Genomic DNA, 11,957 nt, shown 5'->3' with positions numbered 1-11,957 from the left:
TATGCAAAAAGAAAAAAAAAAAGAAAAACCACACACACAAAAAGAAACCCTTTGATCCTTATTACAAAAATTAACTCATACCATATATAAAATTTTAACTTAAAATATATCATAGACCTAAATATGAAACCTAAAGCTATAAAACTTCTAGAAGAAAAAAATATTTGTGACCTTGGGTTAGACAAAGATTTTGTAGATAAGACACCAAAGTACAGTCTGCAAAAGAAAAAATTGATAAATTGGAGTTCACCAAATATAAAACTTCTGCTCTTCAAAAGACACTTTTAAGAAAATGAGAAAACAACCCACAAACTGGGAGAAAATATTTGTAAATCACATATCCAATAAAGAGCTTTATCCACCATATATAAAGAACTCTTGAACCTCAATGGAGAGACAACTTCTGACATGACACTGTGAGTGGCTCTTCTGACTTGCTCTTCAGTGAAACTGGTGAAAATTATTTTTAAAAGCTCAACCATTTAAAACCTCTGAAAATGATCCTAAGGGCAAATAGCAAATTCAGAATCATTTCTTTAAGATGGTCTATGACAATCCAATAAGCAAGGTGAATTTTGAGTAAGAAAGGTGAATCTTAGTAAAAAAGCCTATGGTATTTGAACTTAGACTGCCCCCACCCTTCTCCCTCCCACCTCAGCAAGGTGGGGACTCCAGTACACACAGGGCTCCCTCTCTCCCCGGCTCCCAGCCAGAAGGCTTTCTTCCAGGACTTTAGTGGCTCTCATCCTAACCCCCGCTGCCTGTAGCTAAGACCAAGTCCCAGGCAAGTGCAGTTGAGAGGTGGGAGCTCCCTTCTGCCCAGCCCCCATTCATGAAATGAAGGCTCTACCTTGGGTGCAGCATACTGACAATACTGGCCCTGAAATCCTCTCCCCAATTTTGTGAGGTAGTGGTCCCTTGCTATGAAAGGCAAGCCAAGAGGATCTCAGGCTACAGGCGCTCCCCACCCCCACTGAACAATCAGCTCATGAGTGGAAGTGTCATTCCAAGAAAAGCTGGCCATTGTTCCCACTCACAGCTCCAGAGTCAGGGAAAGATGGAAGGGAGCGCTACCAGCACTACTGTCATCCCAGTGTCATTGGGCACACCCAAAGCTGCACCTCCCTGAGAAGCAACACTTAACACTGGGGGGTGGAAACAGACTTCACTAAAAGAATCTATCCAGTCACTAAACAAGCAAGAAAGAACAAAAAGCCCGGGAGGTGGGGAGGGATCTATTACCCATATTTGCTACAATATATTATCTAAAACGTCCAGTTTCCAGTAAAACTTATTAGGCATGCAAAGAAACGGAAGTATGATTTTTTTGGGGGGGGGGGTGGATGGGCAACAAAAACTGTGAGTGGCCAGATGTCAGATTTAGTATGAAAATATTTTAAAGTAGCCATTATAAATATGTTCACAGTAAAGGAAAGCTTGATTAAAAGAAATAAAGGAAGGTATGTTTATATTTAATGTTACATTAAATATAAAGGATATTATAAGAATTTTTAAAAAGAACCAAATGGGAATTCTGGAATTGAAAAATACAATAACTGAAATAAAAGATTCACTGGAGAAACTCAACAATAGATTTGAATTTAGCATAAAAAAGAATTGCTGAGCTTCAGGATACATTAATAGAGATTATGCAGGAAGAAAAAAGAACAGGAAGAAAAAAAGAATGAAAAATGAACAGAGCCTCAGGGAAGATGGGGCGGGCACCTTAAAGTGAACTGATATATGCATAATGGGAGTACCAGAAGGAGAAGAGAGAGAGAGAAAATAAAATATTTGAAGAAATAATGGCTGAAAACTTCCCAAATTTATTGAAAAAGTGTAACCTATGCATCCAGGAAGCCCAATGAATTTCAAGGTGGATAAACTCAAAGAAATCCACAAATAGACATGTAGTAAAAATGCTGAAAATCAAAGACAATGAAAAAGCCTGAAAAGCAACAAGAGAAAAATGATGCATCATTTACAAGGGAACCCCAGTAAGAGTAGTAACTGACTTCTCAGCAGAAATAATGGATGCTAGAAGGCAGTGGGATAACATATTCAAAGTGCTCAAAACTCAATAATAAGTAAACAATCTGATATTTTAAGTGGGAAGAAGATTTGGAGACATGGATGGCAAATAAGGACATGAAGAGATACTCAAAATCCTTGCAAATTAAAACCAGAATGAGATACCACTACACATTCACTAAAATAACTAAAATTAAAAAGACTGATTATACTAAGGATATATACCAAGGGTGAATAGTAAGGACGGCAAGGATGTGGAGGAGCGTGAACACTCACATATAGCTAGTGGGAATGTAAAATGGAGCGACTTTATTTGGAAAAGAATTTGGTAGTTTCTTAAAAAATTAAACACAGTAGCATTTGACTCAGGGATTCCGATCATAAGAATTTACAGAAGAGAAATGAAATTGTTATCCATACTAAAGACTTGATTATGAATGTTCATAGCAGCTTTATTTGTAATAGCCAGACTGTAAGACGAACTAAATGTCTTTCAATAGGTGAATTGATAAGCAAATTTTGGCAGACACATACATTAAAATACTATGCAGCAATAAAAAGAATGAGCTAGTGATACATACAAAAACCTCTTAACAGGTTTTTAAAAAACTTTTCTATTGTGAAATATACAAAATTGCATCCTCTCCTCACAAAAGCTTTAGTTCAGTGATTTATCATAAAATTAATAATTATGTAATCACCACCAGAATCAAGAAATAGAATGTTGCCAGCACCCAAGAAGGTAATCTTGTACCTTCTTGCAATCACACAGCCTACCTCCCCCAAAGGTCACCAATGTCCCTTTTATAATAATCACTTCTGTTTTAATGTACATTCCTAAGCACTAGAGATTACACTGGCTAGTTAACTGAACTTTATGTAAATGGAATTATACACTATGTATTTTTTTGTATCTGGCTTCCTTCACTTAGCTTTAGATTTATTGTGTGTTGCTTTAATTTGTTTATTTTCGTTTTGTACAGTATTTTGAATATACAATGGACATGAGTTGTTTCCTGTGTAGGGCTATTATAGAAATGCTACTGTTAACATTCCCATGTATGTTTCTGGCTGCCTTGCACACTTTTCTGTGGGTTATACACCTGGGAATGGAGTTACCGGGGTATAGGGTATTTTATATCTTCAAGTTTATTAGATCAAACTTTCCCAAAGTGGTTGTTCCAGTGTACACTACCACAGAGCTCTGGGGCTGTTCAGGCTTTCTCCAGCCTTGTAGTCTCTCAGCTAACGCGATCCCAAATGCAGAGCTTGCCTCACTGGGCTTTGTCTTCCCTATGGAATCTGGCTCATTAGTTCATTTTCTTGTTAGCTCTCTAATACCTTCGAGAAGTTGTTTCTTTCATATTTTGTCCATTTTGATGATTGTCTTCATTTGAAGAGTTGTTTTGAATTATTTATTCCATCATTACTGGGAGCAGAACATCTATTATTTATAGAAATGTTTATTGTGTGCCTGCTGTCTACAGACACTACTGAGTGCTAAGGGATCTTTCTCAGTCTTGTGGGTTTTTGTTTTTTCCTGAGGAAGATTCGCCCTGAGCTAACGTCTGTGCCAATCTTCCTCTATTTTGTATGTGGCCAAAGCATGGCCACCGAGGAGTTGTGTAGGTCCATGCCCGGGAACTGAACCTGAGTTGCTGAAGTGGAGTGCGCTGAACTTAAGCCCAGGCCATGGGGCCAGCCCCCTCTTTCTCAATCTTAAAAGAGGAATTCTTATAGTTACTGGGGACTATAGGCCTAAGGTAGTCTCAACTATCCTGAATGCAGGCTTTTCATTCGGACCACATGAGATTTCTTAGAGTCATGTGCCTAAACCCAGAGGAGTGGCCACATAAGACATAAAAATAGGGGGTAACATTCATTAAAATTTGCAAAGCCTTCTTAGGGTGCTTTGTGGCCTTCTGTGAACTTCACACAGATAGATTTCTAATAAATACCAAGGTCACATCTCTAAGTGATCTGAGACTCAGAGATGTACTGCTAGCCTTGGTATTCTATGGAACTGTTGTTTGGATTATAACCCTAGTTGTATAAGTTCTGGGAGCAGAACGTGACATTTATAGTGAGAGAAGCTGCTGTTGCTTTTCAGTGTAATTGTACTCAGCAGGTCGTTTTGGAGTAAAGGTTTGTTCTAAGAAGCACCACTTCAGAGGTCCATCTTAATGCTGTAAACGTAAGGCGCTGGACACCTGTTGTCTGGAGTATGGGTATAACTAGGATTTATGTGGCTTTGTGAAGGCCAAAGTCACCTTCTTCAAGGCTTTGCTTAAATGTCACATTCTCAATGAGGCCTACCCCATCTTAGCATCTCAGACCCACATAACCCCTTCTAGTTTTTTTATGCTTAACACTAACACGCATGCTAAATCATTTACTTATTTATTCAGTCTATTGTTTCACTATCTCTGCCTGCCAGAGAGTAAGCCCCACAAGGATGGAAATCTTTGTTTCATTCTCTGACGCATCCCCAGCACCCGAGAGTTTCTGGAACACAGCAGGCATTTAGCAAATGGTTACTTCCTGATTATAAGAGTAATCAACTGAAAAAAGCATAAGCAGTATGACCATATTTATTCTACATTCTAGTGAGGTAATCTATATCAATTGCAGACAGTTTTTACTTAATTTGAGGCTATTTTAGGAATATATTATTATGACTATTATTATAAGGGTTTCACTTATTCGGAGATTTTTTTCGGTATTGTTTTGAATGATTTTAAAGTGATTAAACAATCTTTTCAGGATGACAATAAGAGTAAGAATAGTGGGAAGTTAGAACTGCCAAAGATAAGAAGTTAAATTCTCCCATGTCTAAAATAAGGCTGAAAAGTCATTTATCCTGGAGTCACAGGCCCAGGAGGGCCCAGAACCTTGCACAAATGGGCTTCTTTATGCGACTGGCTGCCTTCTAGGTGGAGAAGCTGTGCAGGTGCTTTCCTCATGGGCTGGGTAGTGCCAGAGCCACTAGATGTCAAAAGTAACTCCTGCTGCCCAGCCTCATGCCTCAAGCTCCTGCTGAAGTCCACATGCACTCTTTCCATCTTCCCGAAAGAGGAAGAACAATTGCACCCTTCTTTTCCCTCTAATGCTACCAGAGTGCCATCTCTTTATTTCTCTTAGGTCTGCTTTTCCTAACTTTTTGATATCTTACCTCCCTAAACTGTGACCGAACAAGAAAGACCTGAAGCCTCTTCTAATAAAGCTTCAAGCAGGTTGACCACAATGGGAAAATAGCTGGATGTGATGCCAGGCCAAAAAAGTGTCCATTGCCTGCAGCACCTACTTGGGAAGAGGGTAGAAGGAGATCAAGACCTTCCTCTGAGGAGCCTGTGACCTTCTCACAGACGCTGGCTGGCCATGCCCCTTGCTAACTGTGCCCTGAGCCCAGTGCCCAGCTCATAGGGAGTTGTGAGGCTTAAATAAGGTAATTAAGGAAGCACTGGGAACATGTTTCATTCACACTTAGCACTCAATAAATGTTAGCAATTATGATTTTCCATATGCTAGTTCAGCAAACATTTAATAAATCTGTTTATAGAGATTTGTATCTGACCATTGATTCAATGCAATTTTAACCTGTAACGGCAGGAGAATTTCCTGGCAAACCTAGCCTGACTTTTCACGGGATGGGGGAGCTGGGTCATGGTAACGTAATGTTGATTTTGTGGAGTATTTGCTTCATAGCTCCTTGTTCTGTTTACTGATCACATCTAAAAGCAGACTTGTTTCCTTTCCCCTCAAACCTGCCCTTTGTCCTCCGTTCCAGCCTCGAGTGACCTTGCTCTTCTCCCTGTCACCTAGACTAAATCTTTTACTTCTCCCTTCTTCCTTACCCACTGGCCATCAAGTCCTGGAGATCCAAATCCTGCAATGTCTTGTGTCTGTCTCCTTCTCTCCATCCCTCTACCAGCCCGTCATTATGCTCCAGAAGGTAAGCTCCAAGAGGGCGGGGCTGTTTGTATGAACAGCACCTGGCACCTACCTCATAGGCCTGTCGATGTCTGTCGACTGTGGATTGCATTATCCTGCCACTGGAATGCTACAGCCAGTCTCCCTGCACACTTGCCTCCTAAATACATCTTTGAAAAATCCACCTAGTTATCCTCTTGCTTCAAACCTGTCAGTGGCTTATCTTAGCCCTCAGGAGAAAAGTTCAAACCCAGCACCTCACTTACAAGGCCCACCTCGACTCCATCCCAAGTTATGTACCCTTCAAGTTCCGTCTCTGCCTGCATCGCCCCCTCCCACGAAATTCCGCACCTACGCTTGCTGTTTCCTGGACCTACTGTGTGTTTTCATTGCTCTTTGTCTTTGCCTGGCCATCCCTCTGCTTGGAATGTCTTTCCCTTTGTCACCTGCTGAAATCTTATCCATACTTCACAGCCTCAGTGATGCCTCATTTTTAAGCTCCTGATGTCCAGCGGGTTATCCCCTCATCTGTGCTCACACAGCTTATTGAATCTCCTTTGTCACCCTCTGTCTTGTATTTTGGTTAATTGTAAGTATCCAAGCGTAGGAGTCCCTTGCAGGAAGAGATCATAGCTTGGAGATTTTTAATCCCTTGTGCCTAAACCTGGTGCATGGCAGAACGTAAGTGCCTGAGATCTCGTGGAGATTCCTGTTATTTTTGATGTAGATGTTACCCTTATTATTGTAATTAGTAAGGTTGTCAGGACAGAGGGACCAGCCTGACCAAAACCCACAGAGGACGGAGTGCAGAATGGCTGGAAAGATGCGTGGTATGGATAAGGTGTTGCCATCATTACAGTCACTGCTGTGGCGACCTTCGTGATCCCCGTCGCAGTGGCTGGTTCCCGGGGTCCTCTGGGCGCTCGTCAAGCCCGTCACGCCAGATATGACCACCAGGTGGCACCCGCGCTCCACGAGTGCTGGCCATATACTAAGCTAGGCCGCAGCAGTTGGCTCCGCTCGCTCGGGAAGCCCGCGCGGCACAGGGAACCTCTGGCGCCTGCCCGGCCAGGAGAGGTTCAACCCTGACCCACGCTGGGGCGCGGGATCGAGGGGCCACAAGTCCAGCCCCCCCCGTTCTCCAAGCCACAACTCCAAGCCACAAGTCGACATCTGTCCCCACTGCGCCTCCGCGCGGTCTCGACCCGAGTCGAGATCCACGCTCCTGCTCCCCAAGCCTTTATTTGTATTTGTGATGTTTCCTGCAGACCGGGTGAAGCCCCCTCTCCCAGGCAGTCTGTCTGGCCACTGGGAGAGCTGGCAGGAGGTGCTAGGGGAGGTCGAGTCTCGGCCCCGCAGGGGGACATTGGACTATCCGCTCCTTTGGTCATGGAGTCCACCTTTCAGTGCCATATACCAAGGGGTCCAGGTCTGGAAAAATGTGATCTCCAGGCAGCCTCCCACTGTCCTGACTCCCTGTACCCAACCCTACCCTCAGAGATGCCATGTATCTGCCTGTCCCTGTTATATATGACCAGCCACTGACTGGCTTTTCCTCTGAGTGACAGGTGACTTGTAAGAAATGAGTGTTGTGGTCCATTTGGATGAGATTCGGGATAGCCTTGTACCAAGAGGACACCCTGATGTGCTCAGGCAGGGGACCTGGCCGCCTCTGGGGCCAGGCCTGGCCACCTGTGCCATCTTCCTTCTGGAGCTGTGTCTCAGGTTCATCTCCCCAGCAGAGACTTCTTTCCTTCTGGGTCTGGGCTCTGGGGGCCCCCGGATCTTGTCACTCCACTGTCAGTGGGTGCCGCCCTCTAGGCACAGCCTCTCTGGCCTGTCCACTTCCCAGTCAGAGGCTGTCAGGAGCTGTTAGTTCTCATTCGGAAACTGGAGTTCTTACTCTGAGTGTGGATGAGCTCGTGGAAACAGAGGGTTTAGTTGGTCTGTTTTATGCTCAGCATGAAGAGGCAATGGTTAGAACCCTCATACATTCCTGTATTTATATATTATATCAACCACGTCTGGGCAAGGTTCTAGAAGAGAGGACACTTTTGAGGGGTTTGTGTTGCCTATGTGACACAGGATATACGGTGCTTAGTCTGCCCCCCCGCCCCCCATCCCACACACACGCTGCGGAGATGTGTCACACAGGAGGAGCCAGGCCAGGAAGCCTCTGCCCTTGGGTTTGGTGTGTGGAGGCAGGGAGGGACTGGAGAGAAAACAGGGAATAGGGAACCATTTCGTACCTGGGTCACAGCCAGGAAATTACTCCCCTCCCGCAAAAGCTTAAAATACCTTCTCCCTTACTAAGAAAACTCAGAGGATGAGAATATGTCTGAGGGAGGACCCCAAGACTCAGAGCACAAAACAGAAGGGGAGCTGCGTCGGGCCTTGAACCAGGCGGGCCCCCCGAGGGAACAAAGCTCCTTGCGGTTCCAAGGACAAGCCGCTGGGTCCTCAGGTCAACCCTGAGAACAAGCACGAGTCAAGGTGTGACTCCTTCTGTAAATCGCACCCAGGGCCCTGTGCTGAGGAATGGGAGAGCAGCCTGAGGGAAGAGAGACGATCAGCAGAACGTGGGGCCCGCGGAGAAGTGGAGATGAGGTGGCCCTCAGGAGTGCCGGTGTGGCCGCAGGAGGTGGGGGCCCTCCCCAGCCCTCCGTGAGGAGGAGCAGGCAGCGGATATCAGAACCTGCTGTTCACTGGTGATATTTGAACCAGTGAACTCTACACCAAAACGCATCTTGGAAAACCACAAAAGCACTGGCCACATTCTTTCTTTCCAAACTCCAAGCAGAACAAAGCAGTTTATAGACCTTCAGACAAGTCACCCCCTCCACACACTTGTGTCCTCTCATGATGCTGCTCTTTTCCAGGTTTCGTGATCTCCATGGCCCAGCAAGCTGTCTGGGTCCTCCTACTGGGGAGCCTCCTAGGAGGATCACTCTCTCCCAGGGAGAGTTCCAGCCTAAAAGGGCCTGAAAAGGGGGCATCTCTTTTGCCCCTGTGAAACGAGCACCAGCCTCTCTGCCGAAAAGGCCTCCAAGATGGCGCGTGAGAGGAGACGAGACAACGTTTGAGCTTGGCAAAGACACTTTCAAAGCATGGGGTGTTGGTATTGCGCACGCACAGGGCTCTATCAAGTCAGATTCTTGGCCCAACACCCTCAGTCACTTTAATTAATTGCTTAGCATTTATTTGAATTCTCATGTCAACTTTGATCTCCTGAAACTACAATAGAATTGTCCCAAGGATTTTTGCAAGTTCCCAGCAAGCGAGGGCAGCTCATCTTCCCACGAACGCTTCTGCCTCCATGACATTGATCCAGACAGAGACTCAGTCCCTTCTTTAAGCTCTTCAAAAAGAAAATCCCACTCAAAGTGTCCAGGAGTGTCATAGAGTTTGCTGAAGTTCTGAGGGTAGAGAGACAGGTTTATACCACAGCAATGAAAGACTTCCATGTTGAGCAGTAGGCATCTCTGTTCTTATAATTTCCTGGATGAAACTTTCTCTGGGGTCTGGGTCTGGGTCTGGACCCCGCCCTGCTCTGGGGAATTTCACCGTCTAGATCTGGCCTGACTCATAGTTCTGCTTACCCTCCTTGCAGACCCTCCCTCCCTCTCCAGAGCAAAGTAAATTCCTCTCTTTTTCTCATGGGTCCACTTTAGCCAGTGCCTGTAGCTGAGTTCCTGTCTCACCTTCTACGCCAGGTGCTTGTCAAAGTATTTTCCCAAAATAAAAGTAGTTCCCTCCCTAAGAGGGACTCTGGGGCCAGCTGTTGACAAGACATTTTCATCTCCTGACATTCACCATAACAGAATCCAAAGGATATTTTCAACAGCTTTGGTGTTGGGAACAGATTTGAGCTGGGAAAAATAACCTATGTATTGAAATTATAAACTCATGAATGACATGGAGGGAAGGGGTAAAATTCTCCCAGAAACCCAAGCAGCCTTTCCCAGTAGCTAAGACTAAAAGGGAAGCAAGTGTGCACCTTCTCAGCTTAAAACCTGGTCCCCAGATCTCCCTAGGGCCAGTGCTGTGTAGGGGCCTTCTGAGTTCTGAGCCCCTGCAAGCAAAGGTTCCCAGGGGGAATGGAAGTTGGGGCTCTCCTGGATGTCTGGGGACACCTGGGGCAGTGAGGAAGATGGATTCTGGAGGTACGGAGTGAAACCCGCTGGGATGGACCTCCTGGGGCCGGCATCAGTGCTGGGCTGCGGACCATGCCTCACTTCTCCCACTGTGGCACATGCTAGGCAAACAGTGATCCTAGTATTTACTAGGCGGGCCGAGGTGAGGGACCTTCTTCTACATCCCTACAGCTGGCTGGTTATCCCACCATATCACTGTCATTGTCACTATGTAATTGCCTGTTGACTTGTCTCTCTCCCCTCTGGAGTGTACCACGCTGCTGGGAGGTGCCAGGTCATTTATTGCTGTGTGCCTGGTACCCGGAAGGTATGCAATAAATATGGAAAGAAGGAAGGAAGAAATGGTTGGATCCCTGGCCAGGGGTCCCGGGTCTGAGTTCTAGCTTTTCCACTCTGGCAAGCCTCTGAACTTCTCTAGAACTTCACTTTTCTCAGGCCAGAATGGGAATAGATGCCTTTCCGGAAAGGAAGATGTAAGGATCTAATGAAATAGATATGAAAGCGCTTGGAAAGTCAAAAGGACGGGGAACAATGGTGATGGGGTCAGAAGCTCACAGGCCATGCCCATCACCAACGACGTCCTCATGTGCGGTGCTTGACGTGGTGTCGCATGAACTCATGCTTTCCTCCCAAACCCCCGAGACAGCAGCTGCACTTTCCTCCTGCCTTCCTTGGGGTCAGTGGAGACCCAGACAGTGAGTCACCTGGCTGGAGCCCCCCCATGCCCACCCTGGGCAGAGCTGCAATTAGGACCAGGCCTTGTGACACCTGGCGTCCTCCCAGCTGGGCGAGTGCACGGGAAACGTGGTGGCACCTGGGAAGGGCATGGGCGGGACTCTTGTTAACAATGAGGATGTCGCAGAAACCACAGGGCTGTGCTGGCTAATTTTAGAGGGCGTTTTGAGCATAAACTGTGGGGTTCTGAAATTCAATCAGGTAGGTCTCCTGAATGTAAAGAAAAGAGACTGTAATGTATTCACAATGTAATTAAATTCTGCTTACTCTCTCCTCCTTAATCCTCCTTTCTTCACTCATTTTCATCCTATTAGTGCCACTCGTGGGCCTCCGGGCCCCTCACTTTGTCTCTCCCACCCACAGCCAGGGTCAGCAGGCCTGACATGCAGGAGGGACCAGATTGGTGTTTGAGACTGAGCCAATGGACAATGAATGATCATTGCGTGACTGGGACGCCAGAGCCTCTGAAGGACAAATGGACGCTGAACTCTTAAAAAGTTCTGTGTTGTCTCCTCCCTCTTTGAGAGTACCTCCATTCACACAACTCTCAAGTGGAAAGCTCCACCATCGTGACGTCTTTGTGAAGGAAATTCTTTACTGGGGATTCTCCCTCTCTGTGCCTCAGTCTCTTCTCTTGAAAAATAGGGCTAACGTGAATCCTTACCTCATAAGCTTTTCTGGAGCCCACATGTGTACGTAGACACGAAGGTGTCAGGTCAATTGTCGACTCTCACAATGGCAGCCCTGGCCTCCTGCACTGTTCTGCCCACCACCTCCCCCCAAACTCTAACCCTCCATACACACCACAGGCGTCTGCATGCACACAGACCTGTGGACGTGTTTACACTGTGCCCACGCTGCACAAACTTGCACACGTGCATCCAGGGCGCACAGACACCATAACACACTCACGTTTATACTACACTTAGGCCCTCACCCTTACTCAGGCCCAACAAGCCTGAAAACATGGCCATTTCCTGGCTGCCGCCTATGTTACATGATTGATAGATTTTTCCAATATTTCCTCCAGGGTCGTTTCTTGATAAAATATTACTAGACATTTTCAACAGTAATAACTGGCCCATACTTCTTCCACTCTCATAAAAA

This window comes from Equus asinus, chromosome 20 (assembly GCF_041296235.1).
Source record: "Equus asinus isolate D_3611 breed Donkey chromosome 20, EquAss-T2T_v2, whole genome shotgun sequence".
Lineage (NCBI taxonomy): Eukaryota > Metazoa > Chordata > Mammalia > Perissodactyla > Equidae > Equus > Equus asinus.
Note: the sequence above shows the minus strand (reverse complement) of the source record.